Source organism: Amblyomma mixtum, chromosome 2 (assembly GCF_055824585.1).
Source record: "Amblyomma mixtum isolate Tamu chromosome 2, ASM5582458v1, whole genome shotgun sequence".
Classification (NCBI taxonomy): domain Eukaryota; kingdom Metazoa; phylum Arthropoda; class Arachnida; order Ixodida; family Ixodidae; genus Amblyomma; species Amblyomma mixtum.
Genome location: NC_143013.1, coordinates 190,878,192 through 190,890,534, shown reverse-complemented (window position 1 = coordinate 190,890,534; position 12,343 = coordinate 190,878,192). Strand labels below are relative to the sequence as shown.

The following is a 12,343-nucleotide window of genomic DNA, read 5'->3' as shown; positions in this document are numbered from 1 at the left end:
GTCAATTCTGCGCCTTAGGGCTGGTATTTCCAATCCCTTAAAAAAGGTTCATACTTAATTGATGTGCTGGTAATCCTGGTCTGAAAATATTTCGGCAAGAAAGATCTGACATGAACTGTTCGAGGTTACCCAAAGCTTATGCTCCATAAAGAAACAATTTAAAACTTTAAAGCGCCAGTTGTACTTTATTTGTATACCACGGCATTCAGTTGGCAATTTGTATTTAAAAAGAAAATATCCCTAAATAGAATATCGAAGAAGAAAGGAAGCCCATTTCTTCCTCTTGAAACTTGAAAAAGACCTTGGTTATTTTGTGCGAGTGTGCACACTAGCTTAAGAAAGTTTTACCGTCGTTGATTCTTTTATTGAGGAAGTTTCAAACTTCTGGCTGTACGCAGAAAAAGGTGTTTCGATTACCGCTGCGATACCTTGTTTTCATAAACGCACACAAGTTTGTGAGTGGTGGTCAAATATTTTAGAGAAAATGGTGCAAATCACCATTATAATCAACAGCCTGACTACGCCCACTTCTGGGCAAATGCCTCTCGCACGTCTCTCCAATTAACCCTGCACTTTACCAGCTGCAACCACCGTATTCCGGGAAACTTCTAAGCCTCATCGGCCCACCTAACTTTCTGCCGCCTCCTGCTACGCTTACCTTCTCTTGAAATCCACTCAACTACCGTTAAGAGCAAGCGAACATCATGCCTTCGCATTACATGCCCTGCCTAAGCACATTTCTTCCTCTTGATTTCGACAAGGATTAATTAACCCGCGTTTGTTCCCTCATCCATTCTGCCCGCTTCCGGTCTTTTAACGTTACACCTACCATCTTGATCTTCATAGCTCGCTGCGTTGTCCTTAATTTAAGCTGAACCCTTTCCTTTAGCGAGCACGTTTCCGCCCCATGGGTGAGTACCGGTAAGATAGAGCTGTTGTATGCTTTACTTTTGTCTTGAGGGATATTGTTAAGTTGCCATTCGTGATCTGAGAGAACTTGCCACATGCGCACCACCCCATCCCTATTTTTCTAGTTATTCCCTCTCATGATCTGGGTCAGCTTTAACTACCTCCCCTAAGTAGACATATTCCGTTACTATTTCCAGCCCCTCGCTACCAATTGCGGACTGCTGTTCCCGTGCTAGACTGTTGAACCTTACTTGGGGTTTCTGCATATGAATTTAATGCCTAACTCATGCTCTGCCTAACTCATGGATCATGCTTTGCAGTTCATGTCCTGAGTGACTTAGCAAGTCAATGTCAATAGGAAATCGCAGATTACTTAGGTATCCTTCGTTAACTCTTTCCCCCAACAGTTTCCAATTCAGCCTTCGGAATACCTCCTGCAAACAGGCGGTGAATAGCTTTGGTGAGATGGCGTCTGCCTGACTGACACCCTTCCTTATTGGAATTTTATTCCTGATTTTGTGGAGGACTACGGTATCTGTGCATTCGTTATAGATATTTTCGAATATTTTCATGTAACGCAGTTCTATGCCCTGATTCTTCAATATCTGCATGACAGCTCAGGCTTCTACTGAGTCAAATGCTTTCTCGTCATCAATGAAGGCTATATATATTGGGGTTATTTATATTCTGCGCATTTCTTTATCACCTGATTGATAGTGTAAACATGGTCTATTGCCGACTATTTTTTTTACGAAAGCCTGCCTGATTATTTGGTTGATTGAAATTTAAGGTGCCCTTACTCTATTAGCGATTACATTAGTGAATACCTTGTAGTCTGCGGACAGTAAACTGGTTGGTCTTTAATTATTAAAGTCCTTCCTTCCTTATTTCTGATGAGTTTAGATGATGTTAGCGCCCTTCCAAGCTTCTGGTACTCTTGAGGTCACAGGCGTTGCGTATACAGTGTGGCTACGTTTTCTAGCACAATCTACACTACATCCTTCAGAAAATCTACTGTTGCGGGATCCCCACTCCCTGTTTGCCCCTTTTGCATTGCTCTTAAAGCTTTCTGCCCGTTACTGGCCGGATATCCCATTGCTGTGCGCTACTGCCTCTTTTATTGACCTTCAGATATTATTGACTGCTGTATAGAGTTGTTCAGAACTATCAGGCTACTTAACTATGCTATTCATATTGCTAATGACATTGCCCGCTGTGTCGATTTACGCATTACGCTTTTTACCTATGCCTAGTTTCCTCTTCAGAGCTTTCAGGCTACCTCCGTTCTTTAGAGTATGCTACATTCTTTCCATATTGAACTTTCTTCTGTCGGCTACTTTGATCTTATTTATTAACTCTGACAGCTGTGTTAGTTCACTTATTTCTGTAAGGTTAGACGCCTTCATGTTTGGGCGTTTCTTAATCAGATCTTTCGTCGCCCGAGATATCTTGCCGGTACCCTTTCGAGCCATCCTACCGCCCACTTCTACGGCGCTCTAAGTACCGATAGCTGTGAGATTAGCAGATAAAGCCGAATATCTGTTCTGCGGCGAAATACTGAACTTCTCTACTGTCCCTCTGACCGCTGACTCATTAATGGGCTTCCGCTTCACTAGTTTCTTCCGTTCCCTCTTCAAATCTAAGCTAATAGGAGACCTTACTGTTGAGTGGTCGCTACAGCGGACCTTTCCGAGGAACTCCACATCCTCTACTATGCCAGGGTGAACGCACAGTGTGAAGTCTATTTCATTGTTAATCTCACCATTGGGGCTCCTCCTCGTCGACTTCCTGTTCTGCTTTGCGGATGAAGGTATTCATGATCACTAAATTTTAATGCGAGAGCAATATATTGCTCTGTGGCGTCGCCAAATGTGTCCACAAATTTGCGCGCACTATTGTTTATTTAATTATTCAGCACATACCGTTCGGCTTTCTTTCAGGCCGTGACAGGATTGGGTTCACATAAATTTAAACATGGGAGAAAAAAGAAGAAGCATGGTTAATCGCACATGTGGACAACATTAAGATTTTTCCAAGTGTCTTGCGAAATGTAACACAAATGTTTGAAGTGACGTCTGGTCTACGATTTCACAAGGCAAAAAAATTGCATTCTGGGATCACACGTGGGAAAAGAGGGAAATTTGAATGTATCACCATGTGATCTGTATTCGGTCAAAGGTTTTGCATGCTTCCCTCTTGTAACGCAAGAAGTCGTCTCAAGCAGATGGCCGGTATTATCAAATTTCGTGCTGTTATTCAGGAACAGGAAAAAGAAACAAGCCGCAGCAATCTGTTTCGTATATACATGGTAGAGAGAGGGTGTGGTAGATGGTCCTTGGCGATCACAAAATGAACAAGGGAGGGGAAAACCTCAGGTTGCTTGAGCCAACGTTTCGACAAGGGGACTTGTCTTCGTCTGGGCAAAGCGTTCATCATTGGCAGGGATTAAATAGCGCCTTCGCTCCGAGGAGGAAGGCCCCGGGGGTGGGGAAGGAAAGTGGTGTGAGAGGGGGATGCGTGTCAGGAAGGGGAGGGAGGTGAATCTTGATTCGTTAAGCTGCAATAGTGGGGGGGTGTGTAATGAACGAAGGTTTTGAAGGGGCTGCGACAGGGGGGTTGGCGCTGGGTGGACCTGAAAAACTCAGATAAGAGGATTAGTCAGCGTGGTACAGGGAAATGAGAACAAGGCAAACAAAATAGGCTGGCACTGAAAGGAGAAAGAAAGGGGGGGGGGGCATTTCCCAGGAAGGACAAGGCAGGGGGGGGGGGGGGGGGGGGGGGAATGGCTCGAGTTCAGAGAAAGCCAAAAGGTGGGGGCGTAGGGGGTAACAGGAATGTCATGGTTTCTGAGAACTGATAGTAGGGGATTAGGAGAAAAAAAAAGTAAAAAAAAAAGAGGTGAACAAAGGGAGAGGGTGCGAAGGCCGGAAATGTTCTCAAAGTAGTAGGACTGATTTTTTTAAACAAAATTTATTCAAGAGAATACTACAAACGATTACAATTTTTCAAGGTAGCACCCTTCCGCACCTACACGCTGCTGCCAATGAGTTTTACAATTTTCGTACGCCTCCAGGAACGCCTGGATCGGAATGCTGTTTAGCTCCCTCGTCACGGCCTGTTGAACCACCTCTGCCGATCCGTGATGTTTCCCCTCGAGCGTCAATTTTATTCTCAGGAATAGAAAAACGTCTGGCGGGGCCAAGTCGAGGCTGTAGGGGGGCTGAGGCAGCGTTGCCGCCTTGTGCTGGGCAAAAAATCGGGGTCCTCATTCACATGATGAAGAAGATCCTACCGGTTGGCCTTTTCCTCCTCTGACAACACTCCCGGCACCAGCTTCGCGCACGCTTTCCTCATGGATAAGTTTTCGGTCACGATCTCAAAAACTTGGGTTTGAGGAATGCTCAAGTCATCAGCAATCATTCTGATAGATCACTGTTAAGTAGATGTTTCCCTCGCTGCACATTTTCGTTGGTCTTGCTGGTCGAAGGGCGTCTGAAGCGGTCGTCTTCCTCCACTCATTCCTTACGTTCTCGGAAAAACTTGTGCCTATCAAAAACACCTGATCTACCCGTGGAAGCGTCACCGTAGGCCTCCTTAATCATGTTGTGAGTCTCTTTGCCCGTTTTACCAAGATTTACTCAAAATTTGATCGCGTATCGCTGATGCAGTAAACGCTCGACGATTCTGCGTGACGAGACGTTTCGAGAGGGGTTCACAGTACAAGCGACCTCCTCTTTTTAACGGCCGAGAGCCGACTGCCGATTTTCCACAGCATTTCCAATATCCCCCTTCAACGATCCTGCACGCGCAGACCACCTCTCGTCCGCCCGTTCGCCCAGGAAAACACCAGTACTACTACTTTCAGAACAGACCCTGTATATCGTACGGAGGCGGGCTTTTTGCAGAAGCAGTGTAGGTGATTCATTTCGGCTGTATTCATTGAAGATAAATCTTACAGCTTTTCGCCGGACACTCTCTAATCTATCGATGCACTGTTTGGTGTAGAGAATGCAGCTAGTAATACTGTATTCTATCACAGGAAGGAGAAGTGAAGTGTACGCCAGAAGTTTTGTTTCTGGTGAAGCATGTCGAAGCGATCGTTTATCGTGTAGAAAATGAAATGCGGTTCAGAAGATAAGTGTGGGAAAGTGTGATTGCGAAAGATAGTGTGCGATAGAATGTTGCCGTGGGGAAAATTTCATTGATGCGCTGTAGTTGGCTAATTAATCAAACGCGATAAGACGCCAAAAAATACACTTAGACGTTAAAATACCCGAGAACGTTGATGTAATACATAGAAATCAGAACAACTACGGACGTCGGTATAGTATGTTGATGTTTTGCTCTTGCACTGCTACATTGCGGGTCGCCGCAGTGGTCTAAAATATTCTTTTTATATATGCGAACTCAACTATTAGCTCTGCCCTGCTATTCCTAGCATCTATGCCATAGTCGCCTACCACCTGGTTTCCGCCCTGCTTCTTGCCCACCTTCGCATTGAAGTCGCCCATCACTACAGTGTACAGTGAATTTTACTTTCCTCATTACCGATTCCACGCCCTATAGAAGCTTTCAACGGTCTGGTCATCACGGCTTGATGTAGGTGCGTAGGCCTGCACCACCTTCTGGTGGTGCCTCTTACTAAGGCTAATTGCGATAGCTGCCACCCCGTCGTTAATACTATGAAACTCCTCTCTATCCTCATTCATGAGGAATCCAACACCTAGTTCTCGTGTGTTTGCTAATTAACGGTAGCACAGTACGTGCCCTCCCTTTAGTACTGTACATGCCTCATTTGTTCTCTTAACCTCTCAAACACTATGACATCCCAATTAATAGTCGATAGTTTCTCGAATAGGACCGGTAAGCCTCTCTGGATAAGGTTCTAGCATTAAGCTTTGTCACTTTCAGATTCAAATGGCGGCTTGTCCGGACCCAGAGATTCTAGCACCCTCCGCTGCGTCGCATGACTGACCGCCGCCTTGGTCGGTTAATCTGCAGCCGAATACCCACGTTAAGATATGGTATTAGAGGGACTGAGGTGCGATCGTTTATTGGCTAGTACATAGAAGGTTGCAGCCAAGCACTACACCAGTGTGTCCAAATCCTTTCCTGGTCAGGGAGTGCATTGTCGCTTCTGGTCACCGAGATCAGGCCGTACCCCAGGCCTTGTTGTGCAATTCCATCGACACGTGCAGTTTTTTTAACCCGTTGGAGAACTGCTCGACATCAGGATTCGAACCCCAGTCCTTTGCACGCGAGGCGGATGCTCTACCTCTACGCCATCGCTGCAACCTACATCGCTGCATCTGTTGGTAGTTCCCAACAAAATATATTTCTAGTGGCTACCTCGGAGTCCATCCATCGCATAGGCCGAGCGACGTCTGTCGCAACGCGTCTTTCGCGGCGCAGGTGCAGCGCAGAATGCGCGGCGTACGTGTAGCCTGTGATCACTGTGGACAAAATAAGTCTTGTATGTTTTTTTTACACTCTGAAGTTGATGACCCAGTTTCGTCTTGTTATTTGGTAGTTTCGCGCAGAGAGTACCAGCTGCGGTGGCTTAATCGCTCTGGCATTCGCGTGCTGATGCGGAGCTCGCAGGATAAATTCCCGGACGCGGCGGCTGCATTTCGATGGAGGCTAAATTCAAAGTCGTCAGTGTGCTGTGCAATGTACAGTCGTGAAAAATATGAGTGGGGAACACAGTTGGAGCATTCATTTATTGATTATCCGTTATTATTTGTAACAAGCGCAGTTTTTCTCTCTCTTTAACTAGTTTTCGTCTGCGCCTACAATATCCCAATGTCGTTGTGAAATTTAGTAGAGAAATAACGAAGAAATTTGCAATTTTCTGCGTGAAGTTTGTTCCCTCTCATATTTTTCACGACTGTACGCTAGCGCCCGTTGAAAAACCCCCTTGCCGTCGAAACAAATCCAGAGCCTTCAAATACGGCGTCACTCGCAACCGATATTTCGCTTCGGGGCGTTAAACTCCAGATATTGCTGATCCATGTTCGCGCAAAGAGCGATTTTTTTAGCGGCATGGGAATGCCTGCTGCTTCCAGTAGTGCGTCGCAAAAGCGTGTCCAAGGTTTTTGGCGCACGGGATGCTTTTCAACGGAGCTTTGGGAGGGTGGAGCGGCTGCAGTGACATGGTTTGTAAATAGTCATCCAATTTGTTAATGAGAGAAGTGGCGCGCGGCTGGGCACATACAGTGACGTTAGTGTCCTACACAAACCTTTCAAGATTCCAAAGATATGAACTCATACTTTCGCCGTCTCCGACGTGAATTAATGCCGCGCCTGCACTGAGACGCATAACTATCGCTAACTGCTCTTTCGTTCCCGTTCCAACACAAAGCAGGCAAGCTGTGGTAGGCAAAAGCAGACGACTTATATCAATCGCTACCATCTGCTTGAGCCGCCACATGGCAAAAATATAGTCCATTTGCCTTTTTACACGGACAGCTGGCAGCTCTCGGCAAAGCTCTCACCGCATGTCGGCAGACAATGAATTTCAAAACGATCTGCCTTGCGTTTGAGGGTCACTTTGACGAAAGTGTAACACAGGCTTTCGCAAAGGATCCGGGCAGAGCATTTTCATGAAGCTTAGCGGCTGTACCCGCCGCGGTGGCTCAGTGTTAAGGCGCTCGTCTACCGAGCTGGAGAATTCGGGTTTGAACCCGACCGCGGCGGCCGCGTTTCGATGGAGGCGAAACGCAAGAGGCACCCATGTGCTGTGCGATGTCAGTGCACTTTAATGAGCCCCAGGTGGTCGAAATTATTTTGGAGACCTCCACTACGGCACCTCTTTCTCTTTTTGTTCTTTCACTCCAATCTTCCTACCTTCCTTTACGGCACGGTTCAGATGTCCGCCGAGATATGTGAGACAGATACTGCGCCATTTCCTTGCCTCAAAAACCAATTTACCAATTTTACCGGCTGCGTTACCATTCTGCCGCCCTCATCTGTAACTGCATGCTTCTGGGTCTCCAGTGTATAATTGCAGAATAATACTCTAATGCATCTGCCACAGGAGCACTTTAAAGGCATTTGAGGAAAAAGACATCTCGCACAAAGGAGTTGCATCCGCAGACACACGCCAAAGTTTAATCTCCTTTTCAGAAGCAGTCTTTTCCGAAACCGGAGATCCCCGATCTCTTTTACGGCTGGAAAGGCGTAGCCTCCAACGCAGTGGGCACCGGTAATTATCATGCAATAAAGAAACGAAGCAAAAGTGCATTTTTATTTCAAGTGTACACATCACAAAAAAAGGGTTTTGTCTTTCGCTGAACCTTAAGTAGGCGCAATTTTGCACTTTTTGCACGGCACTCTCGTAAGCAGTTCGAAAATATCACGTGACGCTAACCAACGATGCAAATTCGCGCCATTTTCTGCGACCATGGCTACGGCGAGCGGTACCGACGAACAGCCTCCGGCACGCCAAAAAAAACCGCGCGTACAGTGGTCAGAGAGAGACACCTGGGCGTTAATCAAGTTATGGGAAGACAACCTGCCCTCGCTGCGTGCGCAGAAGCACAACGGAGGCGTTTACGGTGGCATTGCACATGCATTGACGAGCATGGCTGTACCCCGCACAAAGGCGCAAGTGCACAGCAAGATAGAGAACCTGGGACAGACCTACAGGTAAGACAAAGCACAGCAGTAAGCTGTGAGCGCTAAATTTACCTTGAAGCGGCTATAGGCTGTGGTCGCAAGCTGCAAGCTCTCGTTTGTGGTGTCGCGTAGACCTCAGCATCGAACGTTGTTTCCGTAGTAGGCAGCGACGGCTTAAACCCTAATCTAGAGGACGGAGCCGTAGTAACGAAGGTTTTAAGGATGAGACCCTTCATCTCAGTTAGCGTCGAACTTTGCAGGGCTGAACTGCGCCCTGCACACACGAAAGTCGACGACGCGCTAAAGGCCGTTTCTGCAATTCCTTTACAGTGCGAGTCGGTTTGAGTAAACGCAAATTCGCCTTCACATGCGGCGAAGAATGACAACCCGCGCAGGTCGTCAATAGCATGATTTCGTTCGTCACAAGATAACGGAAACCTTAACTTATGGACAGGCGCATTTCACATTATATTGTACGCTTTCTCACGGCAACATATAATACGAAGAGGAAGTCGTCTGCATGTTTTCATTTCTTCAGATGTGACTACGGTTTGCATTTTTCTCGGACCATGCGCAAGTGTTGTTCTCAGACAAGAAAACATGAGAAACTTTAAATTTTGTCGAGTAAAAAGGGTTGCCTTCGCTTCTCAGGCTTTTTGTACCATCAAGTCGCGTTTGTATCTATCAGAAAACGTTTTGCTCTGTGTATATATTTACGTTTTGAGTGTATAAAATTTTGGTTCTTTCGTTTTCTTATCCAGGAGCTGCCTGAAACGCATGACAACAGGGTCATCACCGCCGAGCTGGCCATTCTTCTCCGAGGCCATTCTTCTCCATTCTTCTCCATTCTTCTTTCTAGGATCCCTGCCTGTTCACGATACATCTTTCATGGAAGAGGCTGGGTGTAGCGAGAGCACAACAAGCAGCACTGCCTCCGTCGAAGAAGTAAGAAATGCATAGTGGAGACATACGCTTTATTACACTCAACTAAATTTCAATACATAATGTAGCATCAGCTGTGCTGCCAAGCCCATAATCTGCACAACCCTGCTATTTAGCAGACTGCTCTTGTTAATATTGTGGTTCATTTCTGCTTGTGCTCACGCGCTGTCCATTTTGCAAGCTTGAAGTGCGCTGTTTGGAGAATAAAAAAAAATGCAGACTCTAAACTAAAAAACGTAAATACATACACGCAAGGAGAGGCGGCTCTCTTGCAAGTAAAAACCCTGAACTAATTGATTACCGCTTCACACATAAACTAATGTGGTCAATGTATTTCGGATCCCTTCTTCAAACGCAGCTGATCTTCGACATGCTTGATCCCGGCTCTGCTTCTTGTGAAGACGTCGCCGAAGATTGTTCACCTTCCGAGTCGCCAGTACAACAGGTTGAATTCAGGAACCTCGCAAGTGGAAGTTTCGAATGTGCCCGCAGGAAGAGAAGGCAACCGGCTGGCGACTTTCAAGAAAGGATGCTTGAGGAGCAGCGACGCTAGAGGGAGCAGTTTGCTGATGCGCACAAAATGGAAATGGATCTCCGTAAAGAGGGGCTCAATTTGCAAGAGAAACTTGTAGATGCAATGTTGAAGTTTTTTAGCAAAAACTGACATGGTGTTCCACAATTGTTGCTGATTCTTGGGACTCTTGCGTTCAGTTCCTTCGGTTGTAATATTCCACAAGTGCTGTCCTGATGGCGGATGCATTTCCAATTTCAGCTTCTGTTCTGCGTGATGGCTGTGGAAATGTAGCATTGGACTGCTGCACCTAACTTAACCACTGTGGGTGGACACTGTCGTTGAAGTGCTCGCAAATGTTATTGAGCACGCAGCATGCTCGTATAGCCAAGCGGGCATTGCCAAAAGAACACTCCATTCTTTTTGCATTGAAACGGAGCCGGGCCTTTAGCCTTCCGAATGCGTTTTCAACTATCCTCCTTGCTCCAGATAAATGACAGTTGAAATTCCTTTCAGCTTCACTGATGACAGTTCGGTGTCCAAATGGCTTCATGAGGTTTGGGGTTAGTGGAAATGCTTGATCGCATAATATTATTGGTGGGACTGCTGTGGTACCCACTGCGGCAACAGGTGCTTTGAAACGGGGACTGTTGACAATCTTCGACAGCCGTGAAACACGTGGCAGCGTCCTGGGGCACCGACATTGCAGTATCTGAATCGATACTTGTGGTCGACCAATGCTAGTAGGATAATACTGTGCCTGCAAGAAAAAACAAAGAACAAAGTGAACAAAGGTGAGTGCAGCATGGCACTGCTGAGTTCACTGCCTTTAGTTACTGTGATGCGATTTTACAGTTTGCTTTTATTATAGCTGTGAGTGCAGCTCGGATTAAATTATTTCACATAATGCCACAACCGGTCGCTGTTAGCGTACTCCACATCCTATAGGAGTTGCAGTCCTGCGTTGAACTCTTTTCGTCGTCGCATTAAAATTGTCGCATGCGAAGTATGTTGCTTAAACACTGCAAGACTGTGCGAACCAAATTACGCGTTTTCTTAAGAGCTGCTGGTAAATTTGAATAACATTTTACTTAGCAATAAAATATCGGTCAGTCAGTTACTTTTTTTTACTACTATAAAAATGGGCCCAAACAGAACACTTACATGAAACAAGTTAAATCGTGGCCACTTACCAACCCTTGTAGTTGTAGTAGTCGGTGGCGTACTTCTTTGGATGCGGAATAGGGAAATGGCAGCCATCAAGGGCACCGACAGCTTTAGGGAAATCGCACACGGCTTCGAACTCTTGGATGTGCCTAGGATTTCTTCTTCAGTAATCATTCTGATCCAGTCACTTTCGAGCACAGCGACAACAGCTGCGCAAAACTCTCTGTAAATGACGTTGACGGTTGAGCGCCCAACGCCGAAGAGGTTTGCCACAGTTCTATCTTCGGCAGAAGAGCGCAATTTGTACAGGCCAATGGCGACACGCTTTTCCGCAGTGATCGGGTCACGCATGTTGGTAACTTGTCTTTCGAGCACATGGCGCAAACTTTCCACGAGAAACCGGAACGTTGAGGGGTTCACTCGAAACGAGTGCTTGAAGTTGTGGCCACCGAGGTGAGGCACAGTCTCCTCGAACCACTTTTCGTGGCGGATGAAAGCCCACGTCAATCGGTTGCAGACTCTCGTGGGAAGCGCCAAGGCAGAAAATGCACACCCGTTGAGTAGCAACTGCCGCTTAATACGGTCTTTGACTGCCTTTGCGGCGTCTGATTCGCTCTCTACAGCAAGAATCCTTGCCAAAATGCATGCTATTTCGACTTTTTCCTTCGTGTCCTTGCAGTCCCCCATATTCTCGTCCTCCATGTTGACACCGATGTAAACAGTGGCCGAAGGTTGCTAGACAAACATGTAAAATTTGCTACTTCTGCGAAGGCTCTTGAAGCTACCTTATTAAATCTTCTTTAATTTAACCTTTTCGAATGAACTGTATCTAAATTCACTAAAACAAGCATATTATAATACGTTTCTAATTTCGATATTGAAATACGTTGGTTTATTCTAACTGGTTTTGTTTCAGAATCTAGCGCCATGCTTTCCATAGCGTGTTCCGAAGGAAACGATAAAAGGAGATCGCCCGCGCCGTGTATCTGGTGCGCAACTCCTTTTAATTAGAGGTCTTTAAACTCGGTAAAGGACCGCTTAGGTAAAAGAGTTTTTGCGTGCTCGTGTGACAGAGGTATAATTCGTGTCGAGACGTGCCAAGAAGCTTTGCTCAGTTTCATTACAAGTGGTGGTTATGTTGCACTTTTCGCAGGTCATATTCATGAAAATTCTCCGCATATATTAGACCGATTATTA

At 46.2% G+C, this 12,343-nt stretch overlaps 2 pseudogenes across 1 annotated transcript; one reads left to right on the top strand and one right to left on the bottom strand.

The window, feature by feature from the left end:
• The first annotated feature begins 8,135 nt into the window (after nt 1-8,135).
• Nucleotides 8,136-10,149, top strand: LOC149361892 (uncharacterized; annotated as a pseudogene). The gene is made up of 3 exons (XR_016288456.1): nt 8,136-8,556; nt 9,288-9,471; nt 9,827-10,149. The product of XR_016288456.1 is annotated as an uncharacterized LOC149361892 (transcript).
• A 1,019-nt stretch (nt 10,150-11,168) lies between these two features.
• LOC149361891 (uncharacterized) lies at nt 11,169-11,833 on the bottom strand (annotated as a pseudogene).
• Between the last annotated feature and the right edge of the window lie 510 nt (nt 11,834-12,343).